Source organism: Scardinius erythrophthalmus, assembly GCF_964197995.2.
Source record: "Scardinius erythrophthalmus genome assembly, chromosome: 1".
Taxonomy (NCBI): Eukaryota; Metazoa; Chordata; class Actinopteri; order Cypriniformes; family Leuciscidae; genus Scardinius; species Scardinius erythrophthalmus.
Window position 1 is genome coordinate 332,501 of NC_138221.1, and position 20,000 is coordinate 352,500.

At 45.3% G+C, this 20,000-nt stretch overlaps 1 protein-coding gene across 2 annotated transcripts in view; it reads right to left on the reverse strand.

The window, feature by feature from the left end:
• The window catches only part of mgp (matrix Gla protein), a 24,613-nt gene extending 13,717 nt beyond the window's left edge, over positions 1-10,896 (reverse strand). The window contains exon 1 of one of the 2 annotated variants that reach the window (XM_081389266.1): positions 10,872-10,896. The gene's annotated coding sequence lies outside the window, so the exon portion shown is untranslated. Of the gene's footprint in view, positions 1-7,359; positions 7,414-10,871 lie in introns of those variants that run through there. The other variant, XM_081389265.1, reaches the window with a different exon arrangement.
• Between the last annotated feature and the right edge of the window lie 9,104 nt (positions 10,897-20,000).

Sequence of the window (20,000 nt, forward strand, 5' to 3'; positions counted from 1 at the left end):
AGAGAGAGAGAGAGAGAGAGAGAGAGAGAGAGAAAGAGAGATTGCGTGCAAACATATCCAAACAACAGTACGAAATCTTTCAAATCAAAAACACAGAGATCCTGCAATGAAGAAATCCGCTATCAGCATCATGAAGCTCTTAGACTATACAAACAAACTCTAAGAGTAAACAAGGAAGAACACACAGAACAATTATTTCAAGCAATGGAGGAGTCAATAAATACCAGTAACTTCTGGAACAACTGGAACACTCTCTATAGACCACGACAGGAAGAACAAAACAACTGAAACAAACCCTGCTCGAAATGAATTAAAAACCAAATTAGAAAACATTAAAGACAACCAGAACCCCCTAGATCTCCCAATCACTGTAGATGAGCTTACAGAGAGACTACATGCTCTAAAACCCAACAAGGCATGTGGCACTGATGGAATATTAAACAAAATGATAAAATACACCAACGAAATATTCAAAACCGCAATAATCAAATTATTCAACATTGTTTTGAGTGTAGGATATTTCCCCGACTCCTGGAACCAAGGCCTGATTACACCGATCTTTAAACAAGGAGACAAATATGAGCCAAACAATTACAGAGGCATATGTGTCAATAGCAACCTGGGGAAAATATTCTGTTCCATTATTAATATAAGATTGCAGAACTTTCTCAAAACCCACAAAATTCTGGACAAAAGTCAAATTGGATTTCTGCCCAAACACAGAACATCTGACCACATCTACACCCTCCACACCATCATCGATAAACATGTTTACCAGAATAAATCTAAAGTCTTCGCTTGCTTTATTGTAGGTCATTGACTGCGTTATGACCCGAGCTCATACCAGCTGAAGCCCTGCGGTGTCAGGAGCAGAACCGGCACCGGAGCGCAGTGACCCGAGCTCATACCAGCTGAGGCCCTGCGGTGTCAGGAGCAGAACCGGCACCGGAGCGCAGTGACCCGAGCTCATACCAGCTGAAGCCCTGCGGTGTCAGGAGCAGAACCGGCACCGGAGCGCAGTGACCCGAGCTCATACCAGCTGAAGCCCTGCGGTGTCAGGAGCAGAACCGGCACCGGAGCGCAGTGACCCGAGCTCATACCAGCTGAGGCCCTGCGGTGTCAGGAGCAGAACCGGCACCTGAGCGCAGTGACCCGAGCTCATACCAGCTGAAGCCCTGCGGTGTCAGGAGCAGAACCGGCACCGGAGCGCAGTGACCCGAGCTCATACCAGCTGAGGCCCTGCGGTGTCAGGAGCAGAACCGGCACCGGAGCGCAGTGACCCGAGCTCATATCAGCTGAAGCCCTGCGGTGTCAGGAGCAGAACCGGCACCGGAGCGCAGTGACCCGAGCTCATACCAGCTGAAGCCCTGCGGTGTCAGGAGCAGAACCGGCACCGGAGCGCAGTGACCCGAGCTCATACCAGCTGAAGCCCTGCGGTGTCAGGAGCAGAACCGGCACCGGAGCGCAGTGACCCGAGCTCATACCAGCTGAAGCCCTGCGGTGTCAGGAGCAGAACCGGCACCTGAACGCAGTGACCCGAGCTCATACCAGCTGAGGCCCTGCGGTGTCAGGAGCAGAACCGGCACCGGAGCGCAGTGACCCGAGCTCATACCAGCTGAAGCCCTGCGGTGTCAGGAGCAGAACTGGCACCGGAGCGCAGTGACCCGAGCTCATACCAGCTGAGGCCCTGCGGTGTCAGGAGCAGAACCGGCACCGGAGCGCAGTGACCCGAGCTCATACCAGCTGAAGCCCTGCGGTGTCAGGAGCAGAACCGGCACCGGAGCGCAGTGACCCGAGCTCATACCAGCTGAAGCCCTGCGGTGTCAGGAGCAGAACCGGCACCGGAGTGCAGTGACCCGAGCTCATACCAGCTGAAGCCCTGCGGTGTCAGGAGCAGAACCGGCACCGGAGCGCAGTGACCCGAGCTCATACCAGCTGAAGCCCTGCGGTGTCAGGAGCAGAACCGGCACCGGAGCGCAGTGACCCGAGCTCATACCAGCTGAGGCCCTGCGGTGTCAGGAGCAGAACCGGCACCGGAGCGCAGTGACCCGAGCTCATACCAGCTGAAGCCCTGCGGTGTCAGAGCAGAACCGGCACCGGAGCGCAGTGACCCGAGCTCATACCAGCTGAGGCCCTGCTGTGTCAGGAGCAGAACCGGCACCGGAACGCAGTGACCCGAGCTCATACCAGCTGAAGCCCTGCGGTGTCAGGAGCAGAACCGGCACCGGAGCGCAGTGACCCGAGCTCATACCAGCTGAGGCCCTGCGGTGTCAGGAGCAGAACCGGCACCGGAGCGCAGTGACCCGAGCTCATACCAGCTGAGGCCCTGCGGTGTCAGGAGCAGAACCGGCACCGGAGCGCAGTGACCCGAGCTCATACCAGCTGAGGCCCTGCGGTGTCAGGAGCAGAACCGGCACCGGAGCGCAGTGACCCGAGCTCATACCAGCTGAAGCCCTGCGGTGTCAGGAGCAGAACCGGCACCGGAGCGCAGTGACCCGAGCTCATACCGGGCTGAGGCCCTGCGGTGTCAGGAGCAGAACCGGCACCGGAGCGCAGTGACCCGAGCTCATACCAGCTGAAGACCTGCGGTGTCAGGAGCAGAACCGGCACCGGAACGCAGTGACCCGAGCTCATACCAGCTGAAGCCCTGCGGTGTCAGGAGCAGAACCGGCCGCCCGTCTGTCTGTCCGCCCGTCTGTCTGTCTGTCTGCTCGCTCCACCGACTCACTCGCACCATGATCACACAGACGGATTACATCACAGGTGTGTGAGCGTGTTTTTGTCACATCTGAAGTCAGACAGAGAGTAAACAAGCCAGAATAACACCACAGAGAGAGAGAGAGAGAGAGAGAGAGAGAGAGTGTGTGTGTGTGTATGTGTGTGTGTGTGTGTGTGTGTGTGAGAGAGAGAGAGAGAGAGAGAGAGAGAGAGAAAGAGAGATTGCGTGCAAACATATCCAAACAACAGTACGAAATCTTTCAAATCAAAAACACAGAGATCCTGCAATGAAGAACTCCGCTATCAGCATCATGAAGCTCTTAGACTATACAAACAAACTCTAAGAGTAAACAAGGAAGAACACACAGAACAATTATTTCAAGCAATGGAGGAGTCAATAAATACCAGTAACTTCTGGAACAACTGGAACACTCTCTATAGACCACGACAGGAAGAACAAAACAACTGAAACAAACCCTGCTCGAAATGAATTAAAAACCAAATTAGAAAACATTAAAGACAACCAGAACCCCCTAGATCTCCCAATCACTGTAGATGAGCTTACAGAGAGACTACATGCTCTAAAACCCAACAAGGCATGTGGCACTGATGGAATATTAAACAAAATGATAAAATACACCAACGAAATATTCAAAACCGCAATAATCAAATTATTCAACATTGTTTTGAGTGTAGGATATTTCCCCGACTCCTGGAACCAAGGCCTGATTACACCGATCTTTAAACAAGGAGACAAATATGAGCCAAACAATTACAGAGGCATATGTGTCAATAGCAACCTGGGGAAAATATTCTGTTCCATTATTAATATAAGATTGCAGAACTTTCTCAAAACCCACAAAATTCTGGACAAAAGTCAAATTGGATTTCTGCCCAAACACAGAACATCTGACCACATCTACACCCTCCACACCATCATCGATAAACATGTTTACCAGAATAAATCTAAAGTCTTCGCTTGCTTTATTGTAGGTCATTGACTGCGTTATGACCCGAGCTCATACCAGCTGAAGCCCTGCGGTGTCAGGAGCAGAACCGGCACCGGAGCGCAGTGACCCGAGCTCATACCAGCTGAGGCCCTGCGGTGTCAGGAGCAGAACCGGCACCGGAGCGCAGTGACCCGAGCTCATACCAGCTGAAGCCCTGCGGTGTCAGGAGCAGAACCGGCACCGGAGCGCAGTGACCCGAGCTCATACCAGCTGAGGCCCTGCGGTGTCAGGAGCAGAACCGGCACCGGAGCGCAGTGACCCGAGCTCATACCAGCTGAAGCCCTGCGGTGTCAGGAGCAGAACCGGCACCTGAGCGCAGTGACCCGAGCTCATACCAGCTGAGGCCCTGCGGTGTCAGGAGCAGAACCGGCACCGGAGCGCAGTGACCCGAGCTCATACCAGCTGAGGCCCTGCGGTGTCAGGAGCAGAACCGGCACCGGAGCGCAGTGACCCGAGCTCATACCAGCTGAGGCCCTGCGGTGTCAGGAGCAGAACCGGCACCGGAGCGCAGTGACCCGAGCTCATACCAGCTGAAGCCCTGCGGTGTCAGGAGCAGAACCGGCACCGGAGCGCAGTGACCTGATCTCATACCAGCTGAAGCCCTGCGGTGTCAGGAGCAGAACCGGCACCGGAGCGCAGTGACCCGAGCTCATACCAGCTGAGGCCCTGCGGTGTCAGGAGCAGAACCGGCACCGGAGCGCAGTGACCCGAGCTCATACCAGCTGAAGCCCTGCGGTGTCAGGAGCAGAACCGGCACCGGAGCGCAGTGACCTGATCTCATACCGTGACCCGAGCTCATACCAGGCTGAGGCCCTGCGGTTTCAGGAACAGAACCGGCACCGGAGCGCAGTGACCCGAGCTCATACCAGCTGAAGCCCTGCGGTTTCAGGAGCAGAACCGGCACCGGAGCGCAGTGACCCGAGCTCATACCAGCTGAAGCCCTGCGGTTTCAGGAACAGAACCGGCACCGGAGCGCAGTGACCCGAGCTCATACCAGCTGAGGCCCTGCGGTGTCAGGAGCAGAACCGGCACCGGAGCGCAGTGACCCGAGCTCATACCAGCTGAAGCCCTGCGGTGTCAGGAGCAGAACCGGCACCGGAGCGCAGTGACCCGAGCTCATACCAGCTGAAGCCCTGCGGTGTCAGGAGCAGAACCGGCACCGGAGCGCAGTGACCCGAGCTCATACCAGCTGAAGCCCTGCGGTGTCAGGAGCAGAACCGGCACCGGAGCGCAGTGACCCGAGCTCATACCAGCTGAAGCCCTGCGGTGTCAGGAGCAGAACCGGCACCGGAGCGCAGTGACCCGAGCTCATACCGGCTGAGGCCCTGCGGTGTCAGGAGCAGAACCGGCACCGGAGCGCAGTGACCCGAGCTCATACCAGGCTGAGGCCCTGCGGTGTCAGGAGCAGAACCGGCACCGGAGCGCACTGACCCGAGCTCATACCAGGCTGAGGCCCTGCGGTGTCAGGAGCAGAACCGGCACCGGAGCGCACTCTCACAGCTGATGCTGAAACTACAGCCAGACCAGCACAGCAATATCTGGCCCAACCAAATTATAAAATTACAAAAAAACTAAAGACTAAATCACAAAAGAAGATGTGAAGACTAAAATTTCATCTTTTAATATAATTTCATTATTTTATTATTGAATATTATGTATCTGTACTATTATTCTTTATTAATATTCATAATCAGTTGTATTATCTTATGGGTTTTATGTGCATGAGAGCTTGAGTGCACGGGAGAGACTATAGATAGCATGGATCCATGTGAAGATCATATGTCAGAGACAGAGGGAGACAGAGGGGTGTATACTGTAACATGTTTCCAACTGATGCAGATGTAAACAACAAAGATAGTTCTTAATATTGAAGTGAATTGTGCCATGTGTTCGCATGACATATACGTTCCATTTTTAAAGCTCAAGCAATATAGTTTGTTACCATGAAAGGAAGTCGCTCAGTCATGTATATAAGCTCAATCTTATTGCACAACTCCAGAGAACGCATAGACCTGGCATGAATGTAACATCTTCTCAGAGTTTCTCTCCTGACATATAAGAATAAAAGATTATTCTTGGCAAGATAACCGGTGTCCGGTCCTGTGAATCTAATAATAAGGGGAAAGGCTAAATTCCAAGTCTACAAGATGGAACTCTATTTACTCCTGAAAAGAGACTATACACCAGCAGAATACCTGAGCTGTGTGAAAGAGCATAAAGTGAGAAAGACCCTGACCAAGTACAGGCAGAGTGACCACAGTCTGGCTGTAGAGAGAGGTGTGTGTGTGTGTTTGTGTGTGTGTGTGTGTGTGTGTGTGTGTGTGTGTGTGTGTGTGTGTGTGTGTGTGTGTGTGTGTGTGTGACCACTGTCTGGCTGTAGAGAGACGTGTGTGTGTGTGTGTGTGTGTGTGTGTGACCACAGTCTGGCTGTAGAGAGAGGCCGGCACAGGCAGAGATGGCAGCCGAGAGAGCAGAGACTGTGTTCACTGTGCTCTCAGGGAGAGGTGGAGACAGAGGAACACTTCCTGATACACTGTGATCACTATCACAGCATTAGATCAGACTATTTCACTAGATTCCAACAACTAGAACCAAATTTTATGACACTACCGAATTCAGAAAAATTAAAGCATATTCTGGGAGAGATCTCCAGCTCAATCACAACAGCAGCAAAATATGTGACAGCCACAAACTACGAGAGTCAGCCAGTGGACAAACACAAACTACAGTCAGAATCATCCTCATCTTGTCTGAATGTTGGTACTAATGTGTGTGTTTTTTTTCTTTCTTTTTTCTCTCTTGTTTATATAAATGTATTCATGCATTTGTTTACTGATTGATTTATTGAATTTATTGATTATTTGTGTATGTAATTTCCATTTATGTAATGGCCAATGCTTTGGCAATACTGTACAAGTCATGCCAATAAAGCTCATTTGAATTTGAATTTGAATTTGAGAGTTAGAGAGAGAGAGTGTGTGTGTGTGTGTGTGAGAGAGAGAGTTAGAGAGAGTGTGTGTGTGTGTGTGTGTGTGTGTGTGTGTGTGTGTGTGTGAGAGAGAGAGAGAGAGAGAGAGAGAGAGAGAGAGTGTGTAAGACAGAAAGAGTTAGAGAGAGAGTGTGTGTGTGTGTGAGAGAGAGTGTGTGTGTGTGTGTGTGTGTGGGTGTGAGAGAGAGAGAGAGAGAGAGAGAGAGAGTTGTGAGCTGTTTCTTCCTCTTCTTGCTGCTGAAATGGAGAAGCTGTTATTTGTGGTCGAGCAGGAGAAACCACTGCTAACTCCTAAAGCCACACTAAACTACAGTGAGTGTCACAGGGGTTGAAATGAACAACTGAAGCGATTCGTGACGGACAAACACTGAGGAACAGAAAACACACACACTGGAAATACTGAGCGTTTATCCTCCATCACCAGATCCTGTCTGTCTCTCTCACTGCGAGACTGCTGTAAATATGTGACATACACTCGAGAGTCAGAGTTAGGCCCACACACTCTCTCTCTCTCTCTCTCTCTCACACTCTCTCACACACACACACACACACACACACATACACACACACACACACACACACACACACACACACACACTCACTCACTCACAATCTCTCTCTAATAAAAAAACAAGAACAAACTGTGGTGAGGAGCAAGATGGTGGTGCGGTTGAACCGAGCGGCAACCTCCCAGTCTCTCTCTTGAATCACGGAAGTGAGTTAAACTGCAGTTCATCCACTGGCCACTAGAGGCCGGCTGCAGAAGTGAGTCAAATCTGCTCATGCTGTTAAATGTACTACACGTGTTAATGGTATTATTTACATTGCAATAACCATAAATGAAAACATAACTTAATTTATTAATATAATACTCAAGGCCCTAGCGTACTTAGGGGGGTTCGGGAGCATGCTCCCCCGAGAAAATTTGGATTTCTCTGATCTACATATGTCCAATTTAGGACTTTTGAAAGCCAAAAAAGTTTAAGAAATAGGCTATCTTTAAAACCTTGTCATTAGATTATTTGTCAATACCTGCTCTCTCCTCATCTTCATATTTCTGTTTCTCTCAGTCTTCTTATCCTTGACTATTTTTTCCCCTCCTAAAGCTGAAATTAGTCTTTTCATTTTCGTCTGTGTCAGTGAAGAAAGTAAACATAGGCTCAACTGATATTTCTACGTTTTATTTCTAAGTTAATTCACTCAAGGCTACCAGGAAAGCTGTAGCCTAAGTCAGTACTGCCATTAGGAACCTTCTGCAAGCTTTGGAATTTGAAAACGTCTGTTTTTAACAGATGACATCACGAGTCCATGTTGTTCGTCCGCCATAGTGGATTGAACAGAAAGCGAAACTAAAGTTTCACAGGTCACAAATTTGGTCCGAACTTGAAACGAAGAACACAGCTAAGGAAGTATCAGCAAAAGATGAATAGATTTCTAGCCCTTGCATTAGCTTTACTACTAGATATATTTATGGAGATGGAAAATAATAAGGCGCCCTGTACAGCTATGATCAGCTGTTCGGCCGAGCATTCAATGTTGTTACGCTGCAAGCTGATGGTTCGTTGCTGCCGCGCTCTATCACTCGCACACCATAAACAGCAAATTGTTTTTTAATGTTTCAATTTCGTAATTAAAATGGCATAATTTTGAAGCGGATAATTTCTTCACAAACATCTCATTATGACTCAATGTTAGAATGCTGCACCTACACTCGATAGTGTGAATAAGATCAGCAACGCAGACCACTGCATTGACAGCGTAAAACATATGATCTGTCTACGGCCAGGGCTCAGCGGAAGACAGAGAATGCCGGTCCAGTGCTGATTGAGGAATTAAATTCGAAAATAAAAGACAGTTTGACATCTTTTTTCTCGCATCTGTGATTTTGTATTTATAGCGAATGTATTTGTGCGGGAATTTCTCGCACTATAAAAGCTAACCTTGCAGGAATGGTTTAAATTATGCGCAATCGAAATCGAAATTCAAGCCCTGAAATGGCAGCGGGATGTGTAACTCTAGCATATGGCGCATATGTCATATAAAGTTAGGCAAGGCCAAACAGCGCTATCCATGTTGTTGCGATTGCATCGCTAGAGTAAGCTAATAGTGAAACTGATAGCGTTTTTCATTTAATTACAATATGAGGATTGACGGTAGGCTATAAAAATCTGCGTTTCTGTGTAGGTGATGACAACCATCTTGACAGCAGCAATCAAAGCATCGCTAATTACGGTAGACCTTAATTTGAGATAGTAAATTTGTTCCTAATCAAAGGGAACACTCAACCACAGAACAGCTGGGTGAGTTTTGAATTTGCTTGTTGGATACAGTAAATGAAGACTGTCAACTTCTTTCAATACTATTTCATCACCCAAAACACTCCCACTCTCTGCTGTATATTCATAACCAATTATTTCAAAACCAACAACCAAGCCACATAAACAATGCCATTGGCACTAGTCTACATTGCAGACATGTCTCTTAATGCACATGAATTTTCACCTTTTTGCACAATCTTGAAAAAAGTACTATTGTTGAAATTCTCAGATCAAGCAAACTTCAACGCACCCTTATCCACTTCCTGCTAACGTTAGTGAACCGCACCCGAGCAAGCACACTTCGCAGTTCCTCCGGAAATGCATTCTAGTTGATTAATTTATTCATTTTATTTCTAATAATTTATTTATTATTTCTATTTATTATTAAACCTTTATTACACTCCAGAATCCAACTGTTTAGCTAGGTATAGGCTGAAACCATGCATAGACTGTACAAAACGTCTGAAACGTTGTCATATAATGTAATATATTATATAATTTGACATGTCCTCAAAGATATGTGTAGGAAATAAGCCTGTAATTACTCAATAGACAGTACAGCGAAACAGAATGAGGACTGTGAGGTCCGCCACAAAATCTTAAGCTAAAATACATTTATTACGACCTTTTGGAAACTGAAGTAATTTAAGTTATATTGTTTGCATGTAAAGTAGTCTGTGAAGGAGGTAACTATCTGTGTGTTAGTGTAAAGTTTTCCTCTAGGGGATCCAGAACATCTCAGGCTGTACCCGTGGATGCTCCACATGAAACAACAGAACTGGGCTCCTAACAAGGGTTCTCGTCTGCAGTCATCAGCTTCACCAGTGACTCTCCATGGAACAGACACCTCGCTTCATTCCTTACAAAGATTCAAGCAACATACTGGTGAAGTACTGACCATCATACATTAATTTCCTGTACATCACATTACTAAATATTTGATTAGGTCACTGTTAAGGTGAAATTAGTGACACACCAGTTAAGCTTTGTTAAGTTCAGTGTTTTTTTTACCAATTTGTTTTTACCAAAGATTTTACCAATCAAGCAACATGACCACTTTTCGCCAACCTTTACATTTCAGTGCATTTAGGACTGCACGATATTGAAGAAAAATGCGATATGCGATAATGCTTAAAGTGTGTACAATAAACTTAAATTATCTTAAGTTATATAACCTATGTCATGATTCTGGCTTTTCCTACCCTTTTCCGCCCTCTTCTGGTCACTTGCCTTTTCACACTCATCTGTTTTATGCACGCACTCAATCACTCACTCTCTTCGTCCCAGCTGTTTCCTATCTTCTCCTGTTCTACTCTAAGTACATCGCACCTGTCCCCTTTTCTCTCTGATTACGTTTGCTACTTCTTCTCTCTCTTTCTCCTGCCTCTTCGTCAGATTGTTCGTTGACTTCAGATGATAGAAGAATTGTGTTTCATGCTCGCTCTTCCTAATCCTGTCCTGTCCTGTCGTGTCCTGTCCTGTCGGGGAATTCATCTAGCTGCAAGTATTATACTGCTGATGCTCTAACCAGCTCTCTGTGTCCAGTGATACGCTTGACTGTGCTGCTGCTGTTCCCCGCTGTGTGTCAACTGTGCATCCTTCTCTGTGACCTGAGGCTAGCCGCCTGCTGTGCCCTTGCATCAACGCTGACCGCTGTCTAAATTCTATTACAAGAGGATTTCTCCGTTGATTGTTACTGGCCGCATGTTCTGGCTTTTCCTGTTGTGATTATTCTACTAAGAAGATTTCTGTTTATTCGCTCTGCTGGAGGCTACCTCATTTACTTTCTATTAAAAAGACTGATTGACTGTCATTCGCTACTGGGTCTTTTCTCACCTCATAACAGTACAATCTGATGGACCCAGCGAGTGAGACTCCTTTTCAAGTAGCTGTCGAGCGTCAAGGTGCTTTACTGGGCAGGCATGAAGAGGAGCTGATCGCCACGAGACGCGTGGTGGAATCCTTGGCTGCGCAGGTGTCTGATCTGACCACGCAACTACATCATCTCCGTCAAGAACCCTCTTCATCTTCCCTGCTGCCCTCGTCTCCAGAACCTAGAATAAATAATCCACGTGTTACTCGGGTGAGCCAACCCAATGTCGTTCATTTTTGACACAGTGTGAAGTAATTTTTTCTCTTCAACCATCGACTTACGCCAGGGACCGTGCCAAGGTCGCCTTCGTGATTTCCCTCCTCACCGGACGGGCTCGTCAGTGGGGAGCGGCCAGCTGGGATGCAGAGGCGGATTTCCTGGATCGCTTTTCTCTGTTCAAGGAGGAGATGATTCGTGTCTTCGATCGCTCGGCACATGGAGCCGAGGCTTCCCGTTTGCTCTCTTCTCTTCGTCAGGGGAGGCGTTCAGCCGCTGACTTCTCAATTGAGTTTCGCACTCTTGCCACGACTTGCGGCTGGAACGAGCCGGCGCTGGTTGCCGGCTTCCTGGAAGGTCTCAATGCCGAGGTCAAGGACGAGATCCTCACCAGGGAGGTTCCCAGTCATCTCGATCCACTCATCGATCTCGCCATCAGAGTGGAGAAGCGTTTCGACTTGCGACGATGAGCCAGAGGTACCGAGACCGTCTCTTTCTCTCCACCCCCACCCTCTTCTCTTTTTTCTACTGTCGCAGAGCTTTCTTCCGAGCCCATGCAGCTGGGGGCTTACGAATCTCCTCGAAGGAACGAGAGCGAAGAATTATGAACCGGCTCTGTCTCTACTGTGGCTCCGACAAGCACTTTGTGGCAACGTGTCAAGTAAAAGCCAACACTCGCCGGTAATAGGAGGGATACTGGCGAGCGCTACTTCTCAGGTCCCTTCTCATCAAGCCAACACTACCATCCCAGTTCATCTGCACTGGCAGGGTTTCTCTGTCTCTACCAACGCCATGATTGACTCTTTTGATTGAATTTCATTGACGAGACTTGGGCCCGTGAGCAAGGTATTCCTCTTATTGATCTGAAAGAGGCCACTCCCCTTTTTGCCCTAGATGGTAGTTCCCTTCCCAAGATCTGCCTCGGTCATGTCATGTTAAGTGTCTTGTCTCTGCCATACCTCCTGTTTCTTCTGTTTCTGTGTTTCAGGAGGAGCCAGGTGATTTGTCTGGAGATGTATCACGATCTGCGAGCGGTTTTCAGCCGTTCTCGGGCCACTTCTCTCCCTCCTCATCATCCTTACGATTGTTGCATCGATCTTCTTCCCGGTACTATGCCACCACGCGGTAGACTGTATTCCTTGTCGATTCCTAAGCGTAAGGCTCTCGAGAATTACCTCTCTGAGGCTCTTAGTGCGGGTACTATAGTTCCCTCCTCCTCCCCTGCCGGCGCGGGTTTCTTCTTTGTGAAAAAGAAGGATGGGTCCTTGCGTCCCTGTATAGATTATCGGGGGCTCAATGACATAACGGTAAAGAATAGATATTCTTTGCCGCTTTTGTCATCCGCTTTTGAGATCTTGCAGGGAGCTAAGTTTTTCACAAAGTTAGACCTGCGCAATGCCTACCATTTGATACGCATAAAGGAGGGTGACGAGTGGAAGACCGCGTTCAATACTCCTCTCGGGCACTTTGAATACCGGGTTCTTCCTTTCGGGCTCGTAAACGCTCCCGCCGTCTTTCAAGCACTCATTAACGACGTCCTTCGCGATATGCTCAATATCTTTGTCTTTGTTTACCTAGACGACATTCTGATCTTTTCACTAGTGTTGTTTTTGGCAGCCTGTTTTAATTTTAGTTTTAGTCTAGTCTTTGTGTCAGGCTGTCATTTTAGTTTTTATTAGTTTTAGTCACATTCATACTCTTTTTAGTCTAGTCTAGTTTTAGTCGACGAAAACTGATGACATTTTAGTCTAGTTTTAGTCAACGAAAACTGATGACATTTTAGTCTAGTTTTAGTCGACGAAAACTGATGACATTTTAGTCTAGTTTTAGTCAATGAAAATTGTATTTTAGTCTCTTTTTAGTAATGTGATTCTATTTAACCCAGTCAATATAGAATTTCAAACAAGGCTATCTTATTATAGGCTATTTAGTAGGCCTATATTTAGGGCTGTGACGGTGGCAGTTTTTTTTTTTACCACCGCGGTAATGGACCAACTACCGGCGGTGGTTGGGGGGTTATTTAAAAAAAACCTCGTTTTATATTTCCACACAAAGACGCGTGATATACACTCTGCGCTTTGAGAGGGATGTGGGACGCAGGAAAACACGAAGATATCGATCTCTTTATGATATCTTTGTGTTTTCTACTTGATGTAAATTGGTTTGAAGAGCGAATTTTATCCTCCACAAGGGCGAAATATTTAGGCTATGTTTGAGATTGCGCTGCCAGAGAAAGTGAAACTAAAAATCACCCGCGCGTGTGAAACGCGCTTTACAACTAAACTTGACGCGCCCTATGTCTATAACAAGCACAAACTGTGTTAAAAAGAATTTGACATGCAAGTACAAATGTAGGCCATCTGTCCTACAGCGTTTTTCTACTTTACCACAGTAAAGAATACGAATATAATAGGCCTAATTAAAAGCGAACCAAGAAACGTTTATAATACCTTTAGAAAATGGGTGAGACGTGACGTGAGTGAAGATTTGGGAAAAGAAACCAGAGATTCCATGCAGGGATGAGTCACGATTTTTGGATATTCGATTAGTTTATTTAATTATAGGATATCGAATAGGTTGTGCGATTATTCTCTAAAATAAAATCTCCATGTTCTGGCGCTGATGCGGTGACGTGTTCATGTAACCAGAGACGCTGCCAATAACATGCAGCTGTCACAAAGAACCGGCAAAAGTAATGATTATGAATGTGTCAAATACATCAATGAGACATTTTAATAGAATAACTAATGGAGTAATATATTGTTAAATTCGCTGATAATCGGGTGACCAGATCGCAATCCAGAATTTAAAGCCGACAAAGCTATGGGTTCACGCACAACTCTCTCATTCGTCGTGACGTTATAACATTTCGTCTCGTCTCGTTTTGGTCAACGAAAATGAAGAGACATTTTAGCATAGTTTTTATTTTTTTAAACCACATTTAGTCTCGTTTTTATTCGTCAACGATATTGCATTATACATGTATTTTAGTCATCGTCACATGACCATGCATTTACGTCTAGTCTCGTCTCGTTTTCGTCAGGTGATAACGGTTCGTTGACGACAATATTTCGTCATAATTTTCGTTGACGAAAGCAACACTACTTTTCACCCTCTCTTCAGGTTCATGTACAGCACGTTCGACGCGTTCTTCAGCGCCTGTTAGAGAACGTCTCTTTGTCAAGGCGGAAAAATGCTCTTTTCACACGCAGTCGGTAGTTTTTCTCGGGTCCGTTATTTCGGTGGAGGGAATTAGTATGGACCCTGCTAAGGTCCAAGCGGTCACTGATTGGCCAGTTCCTGATTCACGCACAGCCCTTCAGCGATTCCTTGGTTTTGCCAACTTTTATCGCAGGTTCATTCGAAATTTTAGTCAGGTGGCAGCGCCGTTAACCACTCTTACGTCATCTTGTTTTATTTGGACCGATTCCGCTCAGAGTGCGTTCGAGCGTCTTAAGAGTCTTTTCTCTACTGCTCCCATTTTAATTACTCCCAACATTTCTAACCAGTTTATAGTCGAGGTCGATGCATCAGAGGTGGGCGTTGGAGCCTTTCTTTCCCAACGCTCATCTCTTGATGGCAAGGTACACCCATGCGCCTATTTTTCACACCGTCTTTCGCCTTCAGAGCGCAATTATGACGTCGGTGATCGCGAGCTACTCGCCATTTGTTTGGCTTTGGAGGAGTGGCGTCACTGGTTGGAGGGAGCATCGGTTCCTTTCATTGTATGGACCGATCATCGTAATCTTGAATACATTCGTTCCGCTAAGAGACTGAACGTGCGTCAGGCTCGTTGGGCTCTTTTTTTTGCCCGTTTCGAGTTTACCATTTCGTATCGTCCAGGGTCTAAGAATGTTAAACCCGACGCGCTTTCTCGTCTTTTCGATTCCTCTGAGATCATCCCGACCCAGGAGGTGATTATTCCTCCTGCACGGGTAGTTGGGGTGACGATTTGGGGAATAGAGAAACTTGTTAAACGTGCGCTCGCTCCATTAATCCAAACCCATCTACATATTTCCTAACCATATTTTGTTAACTTTTAATTCAATCGGGCAATGGTTTTACTTAGTAAGCTCTATTTAATACCCTATTTAATCAAATCTAACCAGAAGAGTTTTATGATTTTATCCATTCTATCCAATTTGGTTGTTAAGAATTAACTCTTACTTTTCCATTGCAGACCGACTGACTATCTTTTTTTGTTTATGACCGTACTTCACATCATTGAATAGATTTTATACTTTTCCTGAAAACATTTGCACCAATCAAAACATTAGATCTATATCAATACTAAGCCCTAGTTTGATTTAATCAAATAAAATCATCAACATCATCACAAAACAAATTATTCTGCTAAACTTAAACCATTAGTTGGTCCACATCCTCCTCCAGGTGTGTTGACCATCTCGTTGCCCCATGGACATTCCGTCTTCACCAATATGACACTTTGCGTGCCGTGGAGAGGATTTTCCCCCGTAGGCAAGGGAGTGTACGTTACCAGCACGTCCCTTGATCCCCCACTTCCCTCCGCGTCGGCGTGTGGTGTTGCTGAGGTTGGTTGGTGTAGTCTAAGGTGAGAGGCGTGGACCCAGGTCTCACACTCTCCAACCATTTTCTGATCATTACAAGATTTTCCCTTAGATCCCGACTGCACCTCCACTGGAATGAACCATTTCCTGCCTGCTGTCACCTGTGAATGCAGACCCTAGCTATTTTGTTATTGAGCGCTTGTCTGGCCGGTCGTCCCTTTTGGTGTGACCTGTGGAGTCAACAGCCTAAAACATATTGTCACCAGATAATTTTGCTCACTGAATGGCACTGAAAAACCTGAAAGAAAAAAAAACACTCAACCCACTTTGCTCATGTTAACAAAACAATATTTATACATTTGGAACAGAATCAGTTCTGTTCGACACAATCCATCCTGACATTCTGCAAAAGCAAAGTTTTAAGTTATGCGCTGCGCAAGGTGTGGCCTTTCTGCCACAATAATACTCAAGCCAGGATAGTGAGCCAAATTCATCCATAGCCATTATTTTACTGGGCACACTCTGACCTGCATCAAAAGTCTGCATGCTCTGTAAAGAAAAACAAACGTCGAGGTTATTGTCAGATAGTAAAGTACACATAGTTTCTTTTGTCTGCTGTGCTGCCTTGGCCTTCGCTGCCAAATCTGCCCTGGCATTCCCTGTTGAAAACAGTCCTTGTTATTAGCACACTTACAGACAGCTATTTTGTTAGGGAGAAAAATGACTTCTTACAGGGCTTTTACCCAGTTAAACGCAGTGTCCTCCCAACATTTATCGTCCCACCTGTTTGATTGCATTCAGCAAATTTGAACCCCTTGGTATGGCAATTGTTACCATCCCCCTTTTGATGCATGATACAACTTGTGCATCAATTTAACATAATGGTTTTTGGGTAAACAAAGTTTTCAACACTAACCCAACTTTGTCCTTCAGCCAAATTTCCCCCAGACATCTTTCTCTGCCTCTGAAACAAAACATTACGTAAGCCACTCCAAGCCACAATCTCATCTTCTTATCTAATAATTTGAAGGACACTGGCCCTGAGTCTCACTGCTTTTCAGGCCTGTTATTTGGTCTCTTAAGTCAGTCATCTACAAACATTTTCTAATGTCAAAGTCATCAGTTGTTTCTATCAGGTCAGGTCGTGGTGTACAGACTTGGTCAGTATCAGTCAAACAACATTATCCTCCCTTTGTTCACAATAATCTACAGAGCTTGATGATCAAATTTCTTTCAAATTTGTCATTTGCCTTAACCCATCTGTAATGATAAAACTCTTGTTCCAGAGGTTAATGACACAATACACACACTATGGGGACAGAATAGCTCCCCTAAACAACCCATAACAAACATGAATCAACACTCATAAAACATACAGTGCTGTCACCATCCAATACACACATACACGCATACCTGACTATGAACCGCTCATATTCTCATATTCATATCTTTTGGTGTTTACTCTAAACATATTTCAATTTTAAGTAAGATTTTAAACTTCTCATTTTCCTGTAGCTTTTATCTTATTTTACATGGTCTCTTAACCAGTTTCAAAGCATGTTTGTTCATTGTTCATTTTCTCTTAGAAAAGTCAGCTGGGTTGTTTTGGTTCATTATCAATATTTTGCTTCAGCTTGCTTTACCATGCCGATAACAGAAAGACGGACAGTCTACCATCCCTTCCTCCACTCAAGCAGTCTCTCTCACTATACACAAATAATCTTTTCAACAGCCTCCTAAGACTGTAATTTAGAACCTTCATCCAGACTTTTCTTGAATCTACAAAAGCTGTCTTCATCTTTAGCCACTAACATGTCTAACAACCTTCAGGAGTTAAAACTATCTTACTGACATATTATTTCAATATCAACACTTCTATAAATTTTCCTTGCCCATAAGGCAACCAGCATCATGTTCCTGATATAAATTAAGTTTTGTTACTGTCTCCAAAACAAACAAAAAAATGACAATGACCTCATGGTCTCAGCTGGCTCTTGAAAGCCCATTCCCATCAGCTCTTTATCTATAATCTTCAACAGGGTGTTGTCCCCTGGCATAGTTGCACTTGTCACAATGAAAAACAAGCCATGCAATGAATGCGGTTTCTGGTGAAGTGGTATAGAGGGACTCACATCTCTGGGTCAGACTGCCGTAACTCCTCACAGCTCCATCTCCCCTTAATGATTTGCTGATGCTGGTGGCCTCTCCCAGTCATTCAGCGCCACTCTCATACCCATCTCACATAAAAACACCTCCATCAGGAGATGCCCAGTGTTTGTGGCGTAATTCCCTGTCTTAGGTTGCCCTCTGGCCAGAGGGTCTTACCCGTCCTTGAGTAATTACTTCGTACACACTGGTAACCGCTCTTTCCCGTCACAAAATCAGTTCTCCTCAACAGACTCAGTTGTTTTCTGGAGCTTAGGAAAGGCACATTCAAGAGTCACCAGAGCACTCTGGACTGCTTAATAGTGTTAACACAGGGAGACAGGTTAATAACAACAGTATTTAATCACTAAAATCCATTAAACATCTTCAAATCAGCAAAATCACAATACTGAGCTTATACTCTGTGAATTTAGCTCAACCGTCCATTCAGTGTACTGTTACATCTGTAGCCGGAGCCATCAGCCCTGTTTCATGGTGGAGGCTAAAATCAGACAAAGAAGTTACTGGGCCTAAATTAAAATAGTCAAAACGTAACCTTCTATCATTTAAGACTTCTTTAAAATCATTCATTTTTACTTTTAAAACATATGCCCTCTAAATATACAATCCTCTAACATGATTTCTTTTAACATCTCTATGTCTATGGTTTTCAACTGAAACACTGTTCTTTACTAGCACATTATCACTTATGACAGGCTCAGATAACAGCTTTTAGCTGACTTTGAATGAGAGAGACTCTGAGGCATTCAGGGCTGGTACACTGTACTCTCATAAACTTCTAAAATCAAACTTTATCTACCATCTTTTAACTTTAGCCCAGCTTAAGGCATCTTTGCCAGAATTTACATGTATTTTCAAACAACCATATTTTACATTTGTCTTTTGCCCACATCAGGGAATTTAGACATAACAAATTTCATCTCAGATCGAGTCTCTATCGCACTGGACGTCTCAGCCACAGCACACACCAGATTCCGATAAGCAAACTGTTTCAGCCAATCACAAGCTTATCTTTTGAAAGCAAAACATCAGCTCCTAGTTCTTTCATGGTCAACACTATTCCTCCACATCCAAAACACTGACAATCTGTTTGTTTAATCAGATGCCTTTCTACACATTTTACATTTAGCAACTGTTAATCCAGTAATACTGCTTCTACTTATTTGATCACATGTCACCTAAATTTTAGTTGTCAATTACTTCAATGTTTTTTTTTTTCCCTAGGAGTTTATAAATCTGCAATTAGGATTCACACTAACTTTGAGGAGGCTAGCACTCTCCGCTTGTGAAACATCTTTTGCAGTTATCATTGTAACTAATCCGTGAGATTAGTCTCTCTATATCATCTAAACCCTTTTAAAGTGTTCCATTAAAACACAATCATCCCTTTCTTCTACTTGCACGTTCTTTTCACTTTTAGCACTTTCTTTTCTAAGTGTCCATTTACAATTACAGGCTAAATGGCCCTGCTGACCACAATTAAAGCTCTCTCTTTTCCTATAGTTTGATCATCGAGCTTTCAAACGGCTCCAACTTACTGCACACCCTTGAAGCAGTGTGTCCCGATCAGGAATGTAAACAGAGCCACTTATAAGCAGTTCTCGGTATTCTTTTACAGTCCACCAGTGGCGGATTCAATCACAACAGCCAAATCATAATCTTCATCATTATTATTGGCAGCACATTAATTTCCATAAGTTGCAAAGAAAATCACTCAACATATTCTAAGGGGTTTTCACTAAAAAGATGCCTTTCTTAACTTCACATTTCTTTGAAGTCAGCGCTTCACAGCACAGCTGCTTACAGCATTTGCTCTCTTCTGTCTCACTGTTTGTTTCAGGACTCTTCATAACGTATAACATTTGTACTATATGGCATTAATTTCATTAAACCTGGTTTGAAACAGTATTCCTCTATCAAATGGTTAGTCTGCATATTCAACTTAAAATAGCATATGAATAACATGCGCAACGCGCCACTGACTTTAAACTATTTTTTCCTGATTAGTTGCGCAATTGTTTTCTAAACCTGCAAAATAGCATGAAGGAACGTTTGCGCCGGAACACGCCTCCTTTTTTGCGCTGAACCGCCCAGGGAGCGCAAGTTCATTCCCTAGTTTAGCGACGTGCTTCTGTGGAGGGAAAAGCGCGCTTTGCGCGGGTGCAAAATAGGAATGATACA